Source organism: Convolutriloba macropyga, chromosome 4 (genome assembly GCF_964194025.1).
Source record: "Convolutriloba macropyga chromosome 4, txConMacr16.3, whole genome shotgun sequence".
Lineage (NCBI taxonomy): Eukaryota > Metazoa > Xenacoelomorpha > Acoela > Convolutidae > Convolutriloba > Convolutriloba macropyga.
Window position 1 is genome coordinate 12978550 of NC_134471.1, and position 14139 is coordinate 12992688.

At 31.6% G+C, this 14139-nt stretch overlaps 1 protein-coding gene across 3 annotated transcripts in view; it reads left to right on the forward strand.

Annotated features, from left to right (window-relative positions):
- LOC142337464 (uncharacterized) overlaps positions 1-14139 on the forward strand; it is an 85912-nt gene that overhangs the window by 27048 nt on the left and 44725 nt on the right. Inside the window, exon 1 of one of the 3 annotated variants that reach the window (XM_075386702.1) lies at positions 7357-7679. The exons of 1 other annotated variant lie outside the window; for it this stretch is intronic. The gene's annotated coding sequence lies outside the window, so the exon portion shown is untranslated. Of the gene's footprint in view, positions 1-7356; positions 7680-8090; positions 8210-14139 lie in introns of those variants that run through there. One more of the 3 variants, XM_075386701.1, reaches the window with a different exon arrangement.

Here is a 14139-nt window from a genome sequence, read left to right on the forward strand (position 1 = left end):
CATTACTTGCTCACCCAATATTTAGAAAACCATTTTACTTTTAAGCACTCTGTAAATGACTTATTGTTCGAGCCATTTCTCTAACCAAATCCAAGTTTGGATTTCATGCGAATTATGCAATTAATGTTGCAATGCTACCTAATTAATTAATCAAAATTAATTTCTATCATAGTTTGTTTGGTTGAAGTACTCTTGAAATACTAAAAGAAATTATGTCTTCGTAATTCAATTGTTCTTCATTTAAGAGTTCAGCCAGTTCTTTTAACCTTTGTTTAAATTTCCATTCTCTAACCAAACTCAAAAAACTATTATTTTTTGTGTTTTGTTGATGTTCTGATCATAAGTGATTCTGAACCAGGACCTCGACCTGGGAATATCTGAAAATCTGATTTCATTTCAGAGCGATTTTAGATACAATTGCGTTTTTTCGTACTGGTTTCAAAAGTCTATTTTGAAACTCTTGAGTTCTTTAGAGAGCTTTATAGTCTACAAATTACCTTCCGTTCGCTCAAGTCCGAGTCAGCACGTAACAATGACGACCACTGGCGGTGATCAAAAGTTCTCTTTGCTCTAACTTTAAAAAAACGCCAACTACCTTAATTAAAGAAACTGGCATATATATATATATATATATATATATATATATATATATATATATATATATATATACTTGCATCAACGATTGGTATCTTCATATTTTGAATTTAAACAAAATTGACTAAAACCCTTTGACCAGATTGCTTGTTTCTTCTCTACATTAATTGTTTCTCCGAGGCTAAAATCTAACATTCAAAGTTATGCAGTAAACACAAGGTTGCTTGGCTAGTTTTTTTTTGAATCGTTGAGAGGGAGCAGCTTATTCAAAACTCCCTTTTTGAAACCGTGCTCACACAAACAGATTCCTGGACCTTTTTCCTCTGAATAAATTTCCCCGCAGTGTACGACTCGGCTCGAAAAGTTTCAACATAATTTTTCATCAGCAAATAAAGAAAAAAACTGTTTACTTTGAATTTTTTTTAAATAAACAGACTAAATTGTAGAAAAATTAAAAAATACAATAATGTTTTTTTCGATGATCGGTCTTGTAATGATCTTTTATTGAGAACCAACTATTAAAGGTGAACTTCTTGCCTACTGATCGCATGCCTGTAGTCCAGACAACTTGTCAAGAAGTATTGCCGCGGAGAAAACCACCAGTTTTCTAGGTTCCTAGGTTCAATACAGCCTAATATGGTAGTAATTTTATTGTTCCGACCCCACATGTGGGGGGAGGAACTATATACTCAAATGGGTTTTTTTGTTCAGACAATTTTGGCCGATCGTTATATTCATCGCGTATGTGAGTGGTATCATTAAAAAGCTGGTCCAGCGTAGAATTCAAAATTAAAAAGATTTTTTCATTTTAGTTTTTTTTTTTTCGTGGAAATATCGAGGATTGAAATTTTTATGTGAACACGGGATATTTGTTCACTTTTAGTGTAATTTTTCTTCAAATTAAGATATTTTCTTTAAAAATAGTATTCCAAAATTAAATTTCACGCCAAAAATGAACCATTTTTTTGTTCCTAATAGACTAAACGCGATAAAAAGACTAGTTCTGGTCTCATAGGGAAGTTCACTATAAAAAAAACGAAATCTATTTGAGAGCTCTTTTTTTAAATTTCTACTTTTATGCTTTCTTAAGTCACCTACAGACAAGTCACTGTTCAAATCGAGGTTGCGTTAATGACAAACATCCGTTACAGTCAAATGATGCCCAATGAACAAAAAAATCGTTTCGTAATTTTATATGAAATTTTGAATTTCTTTTTGAGTTTTTACTAATTTTTGGAGTCCTATGTTATGGACTCATTGCTTACACTGCAATATGTTCTGTAATGAGCATTAAGTGAACATATCTAGAGCTCTGAGCGGACAGCTAATGGCTGTTAAGGCTTTAAAAAGAATTTTCCGAAATTTTTTTTTGAATATTAACCAATCATAAACATATTATCGTGAACTGCAAGTTATTCTCAGTGATGACAGCAACCTCCTCCATCCTACTGCGACCAATTTTAATCTGGCTAACGGTTGTATCTTCTTACTTTTGGTTATATGACATCAATGACACAATATTTCAAAAAAAAATTTAAAAATTTTGGGATATTTTCGTATTATTGGTTACTTTTGAAAACTTATCACATGATCCAAATAATGAAAGCTCCCAGTGCCTTAAACAAGAAAGAAAACGGTATCACAGTTAAGTTTTCTGAGAAAAAAGCATATGGTTTAATTGGCTTTGACATTTTCTTCTTGTACTTTTCTACTGAACTTTTTGCCTGTTTTTTTTTTGTTTTCACAGTCATAAGGCTTATTGTGATGTCTTACTGATTACCTATGCATGACAATTATGCCTGTACTCCCATTGGGGCACGTTTGAGCCTATTTATTGGCTTCTGTTGAAAGCTATTAAATTAAATGTCTGTTAAGAGCTTGAAGATAATTTTTTGAAAATTTTGTTTGGTAACCAATCTTCAGTGGATCACAGATGAAGTTTTCAGAGAAAAGCTAGTGGTTTAATTGGCTTTGACAATGCCTTCTTGCAATTTTCTACTGAATTTTGGATTTTGCCTGTTTTTAGTGTTGTTTTCTTTGTCATAAGACTTATGGTGATGTCTTATTCGTTATTTAAGCATGACAAAAATTCTTTTCCTGTCATCGGGTTATATCTAAGCGTAGTTATTGACCTCCTTTGAAAGCTTTTGAGTTTGATGGCTGTTAAGACTTTAAAAAAAATTGTAAAATTTTTTGTGAACATTCACCAATCCTAATTTTTTTCAACTGTCTGTCAGTCTCAAATCTGTACGATCTTTTTTTTACTTTAGTCAAAATTAATCTGGTAAGCGGCTTTATCTATTTTTTAAAAAACTTCAATGCCACGAGTTTTCACATTTTTTTTTGAAATCCCGGGTACTTTTTCTTATTTCTGTATCGTTTTGAAGTCACATCACGTTATCCTATCACTTATAGTTCCCATTGGTTAAGGATAGACGTTCAACGGATATTAGATAAAGTTTTGAGAGAAGAGCATATGATTTAAATTGCTTCGACACTTTTTTCTGGCACTTTTTTTGAATTTTTTTGTTTGCCTGTCTTTTTTATCAATGACTTGTTGTAAGGTCCTATTGATAAAATATGACTGGCAAACAAACTTGTTGTCCAATTGAGGCATAATTTAAAGTTTTTAATAGCTTACGTTGAAAGCTAATGAATTTATTGTTGTTGATACTATGAGTTTTCTCAAAAATCTAGTGGTTCTAATGTATTTGTTCGTGTTTGTTGATTTTTTGAAGTTATATTGATAAAAAAGAGGAATCCCATCGCTGCAAAAATTTAACTGGAAAAAGAAAAAATATCAATGAAAAATTTATTTTTTAATGCCTTCAACACTTTTCTCGCTCGTTTTCTTCCTTGACTTTGAATTTTTTGCCTGTTTTTCTTCTTCAGGTTGCCCGAAAACGCTGCAAGGTCTCATATGCTTTTAACTGAGGATTGAATGACTGATGTTGAAGGAAGCTGTCAGTTCATATCCAATAGTCTATGATATTCATTTTCAAATATTTTTCAATCTTTTCAGTTTTTGGTGTTTTTTTTCGTCAAATTTTAACTTATCATCATCAATGAGAGGTCCCATCCAATTTCTTGTATTTCAAAAATAACATATCTACTGATAATATTTGTCACATATGTTTTGTTTGATGGACAATATGCATTATTATGAACGTTTTTTGAGTGGTCAATTATTGTATTTCTTTTTCTCTTCTTTCAATTTCAGAGCAATCGCTTAATAACAGGTTTCAGTTGTTTTCAAACGTGGCCCAAGTAAATTTATTTAACCTCTCAGTATGAATTCTTCAACTGAATTAGTAGAAATAACAGTTGAAATAAAATTACATAATATTCAGATAATAGCTAATGATTTCAATGGTAGGAAAATTTGTGTTCTCACAAGTTTGTAATTTTTTGAGTTTTTCTTTAGTTGGTTTCTATGGCTTAGTCTAATCAAAGACAGGTCCTTTTGGTTTGTTTGAGCTTTTCTAGTTTTTTATCAAGAATTATTTAGTAAAGGCTAATGATTTTCAAGACTATTGATATTCCTTGGTTTAAAAAAATGATTAATTTTTGAATTTCGCCTTATTGTTCGTTCTCTTTGTCGACTTGTTAGCTAGTCTCATTAAGAAAACTTTTCATCTGCTGCATTGCTAGGAGAAAGTAAGTTTGAGCAGTTAAGGTTTTATCTGAATGCTTTTTGACGTTGTTACTAGGTGCTTTTTAATTTAGATTATCAGTGTTTGTCGTAAATTTTTTTCTTTGCTAACTTTGTTGTTTTTTTTGTTTTTGTCTCGTAGTTTCTTTATTGTCAGATCGTTGTAATGAGGCAGGGTATTATGTAATTCAATTAGCAGATAGGTTGTGTAACGATTGTTTTAAACTCAAACATCTATGTTTGTTATCTCTTCATTTTGTTGACAATTAATTCAAAAAAGTAGATGAGCTCGGGTCGGAGCATTATGTGCAAACGCACATTAACGAGCCTCCTGGTTGAAATGTAAAGTCAAATAGTTGAAAGAGACACAATTCATATAGACCTGAATTGTCCCTTGCAATTAAAGTTCCTTGCAATTTATTTGATTTTGCTAAAATTTAATTTTACTCGAATGTTTCAGAAAGATTACCAGAGATATTGTGCTCACACGTTCTATGTGTAGATATGCATGTATCCTCCAACTACTCATTTTAATGTTCAAAGAAATGATTTTTTAACTTGAAGGTTACTAGATAAATGTCAAAAGATGCTGATTTTGCTCACATTATAAATTAATGTTCACACTTGTATTTGTAAAAGGTCGATGTCATCCTTGGATTAACATGGAATAAAAATTCCATTTGCCATTTGAGTCATTATTCCATTCCAAAAAAATGATTACAAGTCTTGTTGTCTGTGCAATTCAGGAACCAAAACAGAGTTTTGGTTGCTACATTCGGAAATTTGACTTCTCATTTTGTAAACTTTGTGTCTGGGGTCAATTGTTTTTGAGTTTTTCCTAAAACTCTTCCATCCATGCTTTTTGGTGACAATTTATAGTGAAATGAGAGAAGCTAAAAAATTTTTGAGAATTTAGTCAGAATTAGACACTAAATATTATGTTCATCCAGTTATTAAAGCGTTTTTTTGCAATTTCAGCAAAGCTCTATTATAACTTTATGAGATAAAACGTACAAAACAAGGCAAAATGTTGAATACATTTTTTTTGTTTTTTTTGTGTTCGACGTGTTGTAACCTTAGAACCCAGGTGAGCTTTGGTTTTCTACGTGTTTAGGTTCAAAAAATTTTCGTGCGCTCGAAGGTCACTATGTTCAGATTTTCTTGCGTTCAAAGTTGCCTTGTCCAAACTTGGCAGGTTGTGTTCATTCGTTTTTCCAGACCGTGTAACTTTAAACGCGCGACACCCCCCTTGCGCGTTCATTTTGATCTGGGTATGACTTTTGGTCTGGGACATCTGCCTGGGTTTCAATTCAAAACACTGCTGTTTACAGCTGTAAATGTCATATTAATCATTTAATCAGTAGACAGAATTAATCATTTATTAATAAACCAAAAACATTGAATTTCTCGCAAAAATAAAAATTAGGTAAATATATTGATAGTCAACTCAACAACTGTCAAAAATTATATCTATTCTTAAAAGTTAAAGTTACGCCAAGCGAATTAACTTGAACAAACAGGGATTTGTTTGGAACTTTGAGCAGAAATAACTTTTAAGGTGGCAGGGAAAATCTTTTTGGTCTTATTTTTGTTATAGTTTGATTGGCATAGAAATCTATGTTTCAGATTTCTTCGTAGCTATTCCATGCTGATCATTTAGTTTACTTCAGAAAAGTCAGCTGAAGTCGGAAAATGGGCCACGTTTCATTCTATTGCTGTAGTTTGTTTGTTTGTTTGTTTGTTTGTTTTGTGCTTTTATTTTTGTGTACTCAGCCCAAGGTCATAAATTCAAGTCCCACAAAACTATCACTACTTTTTAATCAGTCTTCCTCAAGAACGCGCCACTTAATCACGTTCAAGTTTACCTGTCTGCCTGTAATCAAGACTATGCATACAGCATGAATGAATATATACCCCACACTCTACCTGGGCTACTACTAACTTAGTTATAACTAACTAATTCTAACTAGTTAGATACCTACTGGCCTCGTGTGGTGTTTAGTTTACACCACCCCCCTAACCCCCCTCCCTCCGCCCCCGTCTTAGCACAGCCCAAATGATGCTCTACTGTTCGCTCTGTAGTAGTCGCGGTAAGCCCAACAGCAGTCGCGTTGGGTTTTGTGCAGATAAAATAAGTGCAAATTAGCAGAAAGCCAATCAGGTCAAACTGATCAACACTTTATCAAACTGTCTTTATCATTTTTTGATTATAGAGAAATATGTGTTTTCTTACGTAATCTGAGTGGAAGACAGTTATCAGATATCACATACATCGTCGACCTAATCAATTGTTAATTAAAAACAATTACCTATAATAATAAACTACATACTTTTTCCAATATGAACAAAAGCAGAGAATTTTGAAAAATTCCAAGGCCGTTATCCTGAGTGGTGTGTTTTGTATGTTTGAAAATCGGCTATTTGGTTTTTGTGGGTGAGGGATAGCTTTGAAATATTTACCAGCGTGCAGCTCAACGCTTCAAAAGGCTCAGGGGGTATACATTTATACATTTTACTCACCCAAAAAACAGCCACCAACCACCACTTTGACACAAATGATTTAACATACGTGTATGTACACACACAAAAGCATACACCACATGTGCTGTTACCGATTATGATAACCCTTATACACATACACACATCTATATATATCCTAGTATATATATAACACACATATTTATATATAGACTGTTATATATAATATAGGGGGATATAATACACCCCTGCATTATACTATAGTCAGTATAGTCACCTACCTATCTAAGCTAGCTAACTTTACCCCCTCTAAATCCTCTACTCGACCAAGTTGAAATATTTCCCTATCTCTAATGCTCGCTCTCCCAAAAAACTAACTATCCGTTGATTTAATCACTGAATGCGTTTAAAGTGATTATCATTCGTCTTTTTCCTTCCCCCGCGCTTTGTGTTTGCGTGCATCATAGACTATATTGTGTACTTATGTATGGATCGAAATCCATTTGAAACATTTGCTCCAAAATTCTTGCCTTTTCTGACGCTTGATAATAATATTTCCTGCAACTTTTCTTCAAAAATTTTCAATCAATTTAACAAATATTTATATAAACCCTACATACAAATAATAGCTAATGTTCAGTTAAACTTTTTGAAGAACAAATGATAAATTTTATCTAACATTTTTTTAAAATTTATTCTTGTTAGAATTATCTGACTTATGGTTAATAGAATTTGCCTATGGGGTAGCAAAGATTTTGATTACAGAGCTTAACAACCCGTAATTGTTTATGTCAAATGTTAATATTATTTATTTGTATTTATCACTTTTCCCTTTAAAAATCGTGATCAAACACCTCGTAATCAATCAATCGCGCGATTCGCTTGTTGTTACTTTGTGAAAACTTTTATATTTCACGCAGTCAAAAAGGCCCCAAAATCTTATGATGGCGGAAATGTAAGTAACTTTTTGATTGAGCTGATTAAAAAACACTTCATTCTAAATCCACTTTTCAATTCGTTTGGCTTTCACTATTATATTCACAGCCTTTTATTTGTATTTTAGCCGGCTGAAATAATATCCAGTGAAAAGAGGCGGCCTAAATAATAAATTTGCGGGCGGCGAGATATGTGTGAAATGCCTCAGTTAAAGCAAGCTTTATCCCAAATTTAACCGAAATTGTTAAAAATTTATCCTAAGGATGGAATCATTATGCATATATCACCAGCATGCAATATATTATGAATGGTTATATAATTAAATTGTATCTATAATTGAAACGAAAACGACATTTAAATTCAACTTTTTTTGGAATAAAAATTGAATTTATCCAAGGATTGTTAGAATACCATTATAGTATTTTTTTCTGTACAATTTTATGCAATTTTTTCAGATGTGATTAATCTTGAGTTACGTTTCTATGTTTATCAAAATTGGAAACATCACGTATTGAAAACAAGAGTTGTCGCGGCTGAGGTTTGACCATGGTGAGTGTTTGATTAGATCCAATGTTGAAGTTGAAGAAAAAAATTAAAAATTCATGAATGTTTGGGTATATTATCATTCTTGTTAAAGAGTAGGGCATATATTCATCGAAATGAATGGTTATATATTTATATTATATCTGAAGTTGAAATGAAAACGACATTTAAATTCAACTTTCTTAAAAAAATTGCATTTAGCCAAGGATTGTTAAATTACCATCAGATATATTTTCAAAGTTTATGCAATTTTTCAGATGTGATCAATTGAGTTTCTAAGGTTTATCAAAATGGGAAACACCACGTATTGAAAACACGAGTTGTCGAGGTTGAGGTTTGACCATGGTGAGTGTTTGTTTAGATCCAATGGTGAAGTTGAAGAAAAAAATAAATATTCAAGAATGTTTGGGTATATCAACATCTATTTTCTTAGAGTAGGGCAAATATCCATCGAAATGAATGATTATATAATTAAATTGTATCTGAAATTGAAATGAAAACGACATTTAAGTTCAACTTTCTTCTAAAAATTGCATTTATCCAAGGATTGTTAAATTACCATCAGAGATATTTTTCAAGGTTTATGCAATTTTTCAGATGTGATCAATTGAGTTTCTAAGGTTTATCAAAATTGGAAACACCACGTATTGAAAACACGAGTTGTCGAGGTTGAGGTTTGAACATGATGATTGTTTGATTAGATCCAGTATTGAAGTTGAAAATTAAATGAAAAATTCAAGAATGTTTGGGTATAATATCATCTGTCTTCCTAAATAGTAGGGCACATATTCATCAAAATTAGAAAAGTGGTAAATTCTTATTTTTATTGTTCCCAGAATATTTGAAAAAAACTGGGCGAACATTATGCCCGCCACACTTTTTCTTGTAAGAATTTTTGAATATTTTGAGAAAAGGCCTACCTAATATATTAAATATCAAACTAAAACACTCAGCGTCTAGTATGGCACTGTAAAGAGAAAATTCAAGAAATTTACTTTTTTGTAAAGAAAGTTTTAAGCAATTTTTGGAAGCATTTTTGTCAACATAGCCACAATTTTAATCAAATTTTTCAGAAATAAGTTCTTAATTGGGTCATTTTTGATAAGCGGTAAATTTTTCGAGGCTATGTGAGAAAAATAGATGCGTTATTTTTTTTAATAATAATGTCCACAATTCAAAAGAGTTAAAAGTTCCTTTTTAATACAAAAAGATTGACACCCGAATATTGGCCAATTTTAAACCCATTGGATCAATTTTAAAACTGTATTACACATTTTTCTGTTCGACTGGCTCTTTTTTCAATAATCTTGAGAAGCAAGAAGAAGCAAAATAATCCAGGTCTGTGAAATTGGTGAAATTCTAATGACCTTTTGAGACATGCCCATAAACTCTGATTTAACACTATGGAACCAAAAAACTTACGTACAGTACAGTTCGTGCTCCTTGATGGTTATCTTTGCTAAAAAATGGTTGATATGTGCTAACCGTGCTCTTTTGATGCCTTAAATGTGATTTCGTTATTCATTTGTCGTTCAATGCCTTGTCGGGATTCGAGATGTACAATTTTTATGATCAAAAAACAAAATCAACTCAGCCTGAAACAAAGATCTAATGTAAAGTGTGCATCAAAACGTTATAAAAAAAGACCAGGCATAACGCGTTTCCTCCGAAGTGACCCTATGATTTCTACGAGGAAACAGAATTAGGTTTTTTGACACAAAACCACAAAAATTTTGAATTCGGCAAACAATCATTTAAGTTTTCTCTAGAATACAAAGGGATTGAAGAAAACTGTTTGTAAGATCTTCAAGCAGGCACAAAGTTCTGATTTAAAAGGAATTTTTAAGTATTATAAAGACACTTTCAGTCTTGAGACCTTAATTTTCACTAAGATAAATCACATGTGCATGAACCACAAATTTTGTTAGCAACGGGAGACAGTAGAGTGGCTAACAAATAACCCAATCTTAATCCAACCGGACATTTATGGACAATTCCAAACTAAAAAATTGAAAACAGACTGTTGTTTTGGAGAATTTGGAATGAGAAAGATGCGAATCGGGCCATATTATCCATAGAATTTTTAATGAAAATAATGCAAATCGTCAACCAAATGTTTTAAAAGCTGAAGTCATAATGTCTTGTTACTACAAACTGATGTTAACTCATAATGTGATATCCACTAACCGTTGACTCTCATCTTAAAAGTTCTTTAGCTGCTCGCAGGTTCTGTCATGACAATGTATTTCATATTGAAAATAAAAATAACCAAGAAATAAAACGTTTTGGTCGTAGTTGGTACAGAGACACAATTAGCTAGACATCAGACAAAAAGTAAAAAAAGTGCTTCTGCATTTGTTTCGCAACCTTGAGAGTTGAAAGTATTCAAGTACATAAAGAGCTTTGAAACTTCCTAAGTTTGATTCAATTTTCAGCACTGAATATAAAAACAAATTTATAAACATTAAAATTAAGAAACAGCTACAAAAGTAATTTGTCGTGTAATAGGCAGTGTCAAATACTAATTCGACTACTACTAAGCGCTTATGTTGCGTTTCACAGAATTTAGATCAAATTAGACAGTGGTAGTTTTCATAGATGGCTTTCTTTACGGTTTTCGACTCTAATTTAGAAGTCAGAGAAGAAATCGACTTTGACGAAATTTTATGTCACCTGGTGTATGTTTACCATTTTTATCACTTTTTTCGCTAGATTTCTATCTGTAAATCACTTATTTCAATTGCGCGAGTGATTCATTGATATTACATTTTTTTATTTATTTTGGTGAACTTTATTTTTAGTAAAGCAATAGACAGTTTATTTTGTCTTTTTATAGTTCATATTATTATATTTCTGTTTATGAAAATTGAGCTTTCCTTTCATAAACAAGGACTCATTAAATACTAGGTTTTAATTTTGGTTTCACAAAATTGCATAATTTGACGAATTTCTATTTAAAATTAAAATTTAATGCTTTCTGAAATTAATCCAAATCATTTGTTCACATTCTTTTTGCTCCATTGTGAACTTCTTCACAGCTGCCTACTTGATTTAGTTATAAAAAATTGATCCGTATAAAATTTTAGTTTTTTTACTGTTTGACTTTCTAAGAAGGCTGACAACTTTTATAAAGAAATTAATCTTCCAGATTAATCTATAATTTTAAATCTGTTTTTTCTTCATAAATTTTCACCTGGACGCTATTTATTTGGGAAATCACAAGTGCTCTCTATTAGGTTATATCATCTTCCTTTTCATCCTTTTCGTATATAGCTAACAGTTCTAATGACTTTGATAATTGTTCAGAATTGTTAGCGAATATTTGAGTTTTTCCACTATTTGTAATATTTATCCTATAGATAGGCTCATGTTAATTTCTTTTATTGTTACGCTTTCAAAATGTAGATATCATGCATAGTTGAATGAGCGTATATTCTACACTTGGTTCTTAAAGATTGACGCCTGCTTTTTCCCGGAATCTTCACTTCATCTGCCAGTCTTTCTCATTTTGTGTCCCAAAAGTTTTTGTCATATAATCAAATGAGTCGGAAATCCAGACTTTTTGTCTTTTGAACTCGTTGAGATGTGAATCCGGTCACTTCTAAGTTCCGTTTTAATCTTTTTGGCCTCTTTCGATCATTTTGCACGATATAATTTCCACTTCTACAGGTCATTTTTTTTCCTTCGTTACAAATCTGAAGATATGTTTCTGAGCAAACAATTAGCAAGCAATGGGTCGTATTCGTTATCACGCAGTAAATTTTGAAAAAAATTGGAAATAAAAGTAAGACAAATAATACGAAAGCAATTGATAGTTGTCGTTCCCAGTTGCACAATCTGCGTGGTGATATGGACTGCAAGAGTTGAGTCGCAGACCACCTTATAACGATTCCCGAAAAAATAGAGATCTCTATATCAAGTCTAAAGGGCCGTTGAGGCATGGCCATTGAGTATTTTATGCTAAAAAATTTTCTGGTAAATTCAACAATAGTGTATCACAAAATTGGGCAAAATGTATATGGGTAAGTTGTTCTGACAATGTTCATTTATTTTTTATGCTAATATGTAGCACATTAATTAATAATCTTAAATAGTTTTTGCAAATGTATTGAAATACTGACCGGTGGATTAAAAAACTGATTATGAGGTCAACAGAATTATCTGTTTTTGATGAGAAATCGATAATTCTGTCAATTTTGCTATTTTAGGTAGTTGTGCTCAAGTGTTTTAGGCAGTCGGATGTGTTTTTTTCAAATTAGAAAAGTTAAACAGTTGGTAGAAACTTTTTAGAGTTTTTCTGTCTCAACGGTTAGCAAATTGTTGATAAAATTGGTTGATGAATTCGGAAACTGAAAATATTTTAACAGAATTTTTTTTAGAAAATTTTCAAATTCCAGCATTTTGTTGATTGTTGCTAAACATGATTTCCTTGTTAAAAGTTGTCCTGCAATTGTCAATCAATCAAGCCTCGGCAAATGTTTCTCCAGATTTTGAATATCAATGGCTTTTGATAAAACAAGTTTTTTCATGGAAGTCAAGAATTCACAGTTTAGTATCAAAAACAATTTTTTCGAATAAAAACAGTCCAAATTCAACAGAGTTTACCCTAAAGGCAGCAGATAGCTATTTCGCAGAAATTTTCCAAAAAATGGGTATCTTGTAAGATCGTCCGAGCCAATGGTTTTTTTTCGTTTCTTGCAAATTTCTAGCAATTTGGCTCACAGGTTGTGTTCTGCTCTCATTGGCTATTATATGGGGTCATGTTTTACTGCGGGCAGAATTTTCCCTTGCGTGTGTTTTAAGAGATCATTTCAAAAAAACGTACATCACTAAACTGTATTTTATTAAAGAACAATTTATCTTCAGTCAATTGAGCAGTCATTTTTAGTTTCTCTGCTCAATGCAAACACAAATTGCGAACTTTTCGAAACCTTTGAACCACTCTTCCAATTTTTTGAATTTTTCACTACTTACACTTTTTAATTACATTTATATGGTAGCAATGCATTGATAATTAATTTTGCAACATTTTTTTTTACTTTTTCACATTTCACAAAACCTGAATTGACAAAACAACACATGTTCCTTCTGTTAATAAATTTTTTATGTTAAATTGAGCAGAAACTGCGAAGCTGAAGCTATTCTGGTAAAAATTGTCTCCATAATGAAAAAAAGATTGTCAAAATAATGCAAAAACGTTCTCGCTTGATGCTGATTATTTTCAATCATTTTCCATAAGTTTGCTAATCGGAGATCTGTGGTTTTCTTGCACGATTCTTTCAAGACGAATGGTTATTTTACAAAATCCCTGTAAAAATTTCTTCCAATATATTGGAAGGTGTAAAATTATAATGTTCAGCGTTAACAAATTATTTCAAAAGTTATCAATTTGGTCTGATCAGGTTTTGATAAGATAAGATACTAAATTCAAAGATGAAAAACTTTTTTTGCGGAGAGTGTCTCATTAAAACAAAAGCAAGTAAGCAAAAAAAACTGAAGCAATCACAGACAACTGATGACGAATCAAATTCGATCTTCCATAACAATTGGTACCAGAAACATTCAACTGTTTAGTGGGCTGTTTTTATGTCACTGACTTAAGTCTAAACTCAGATTTGAAAAATGTATGAAAATTTTGGAAAAAAGAATGGTAATGTTTTTAAGCATCCGGCAATTTACGTGCCTGCTTTGTTAGAACGTGATAATGATTTTAAGTTGAGTTAGTTATCATAAACTGTACACATTTGTCTACTGCCGTGTTTCAGTAGACATTATAGGTTTCGTTCATTAATTTATTTCTGAACGCTTAAAGTGGAGATTTAAAATATCTAATTTAATCGAAAACACTTTTGTACACTATCAAAGGTACATTTCAAATCAAAAAATAACCCTGCTAATTGTCTTGTTGTATTGTTGTAGTCAAAAAGTTACAGAAA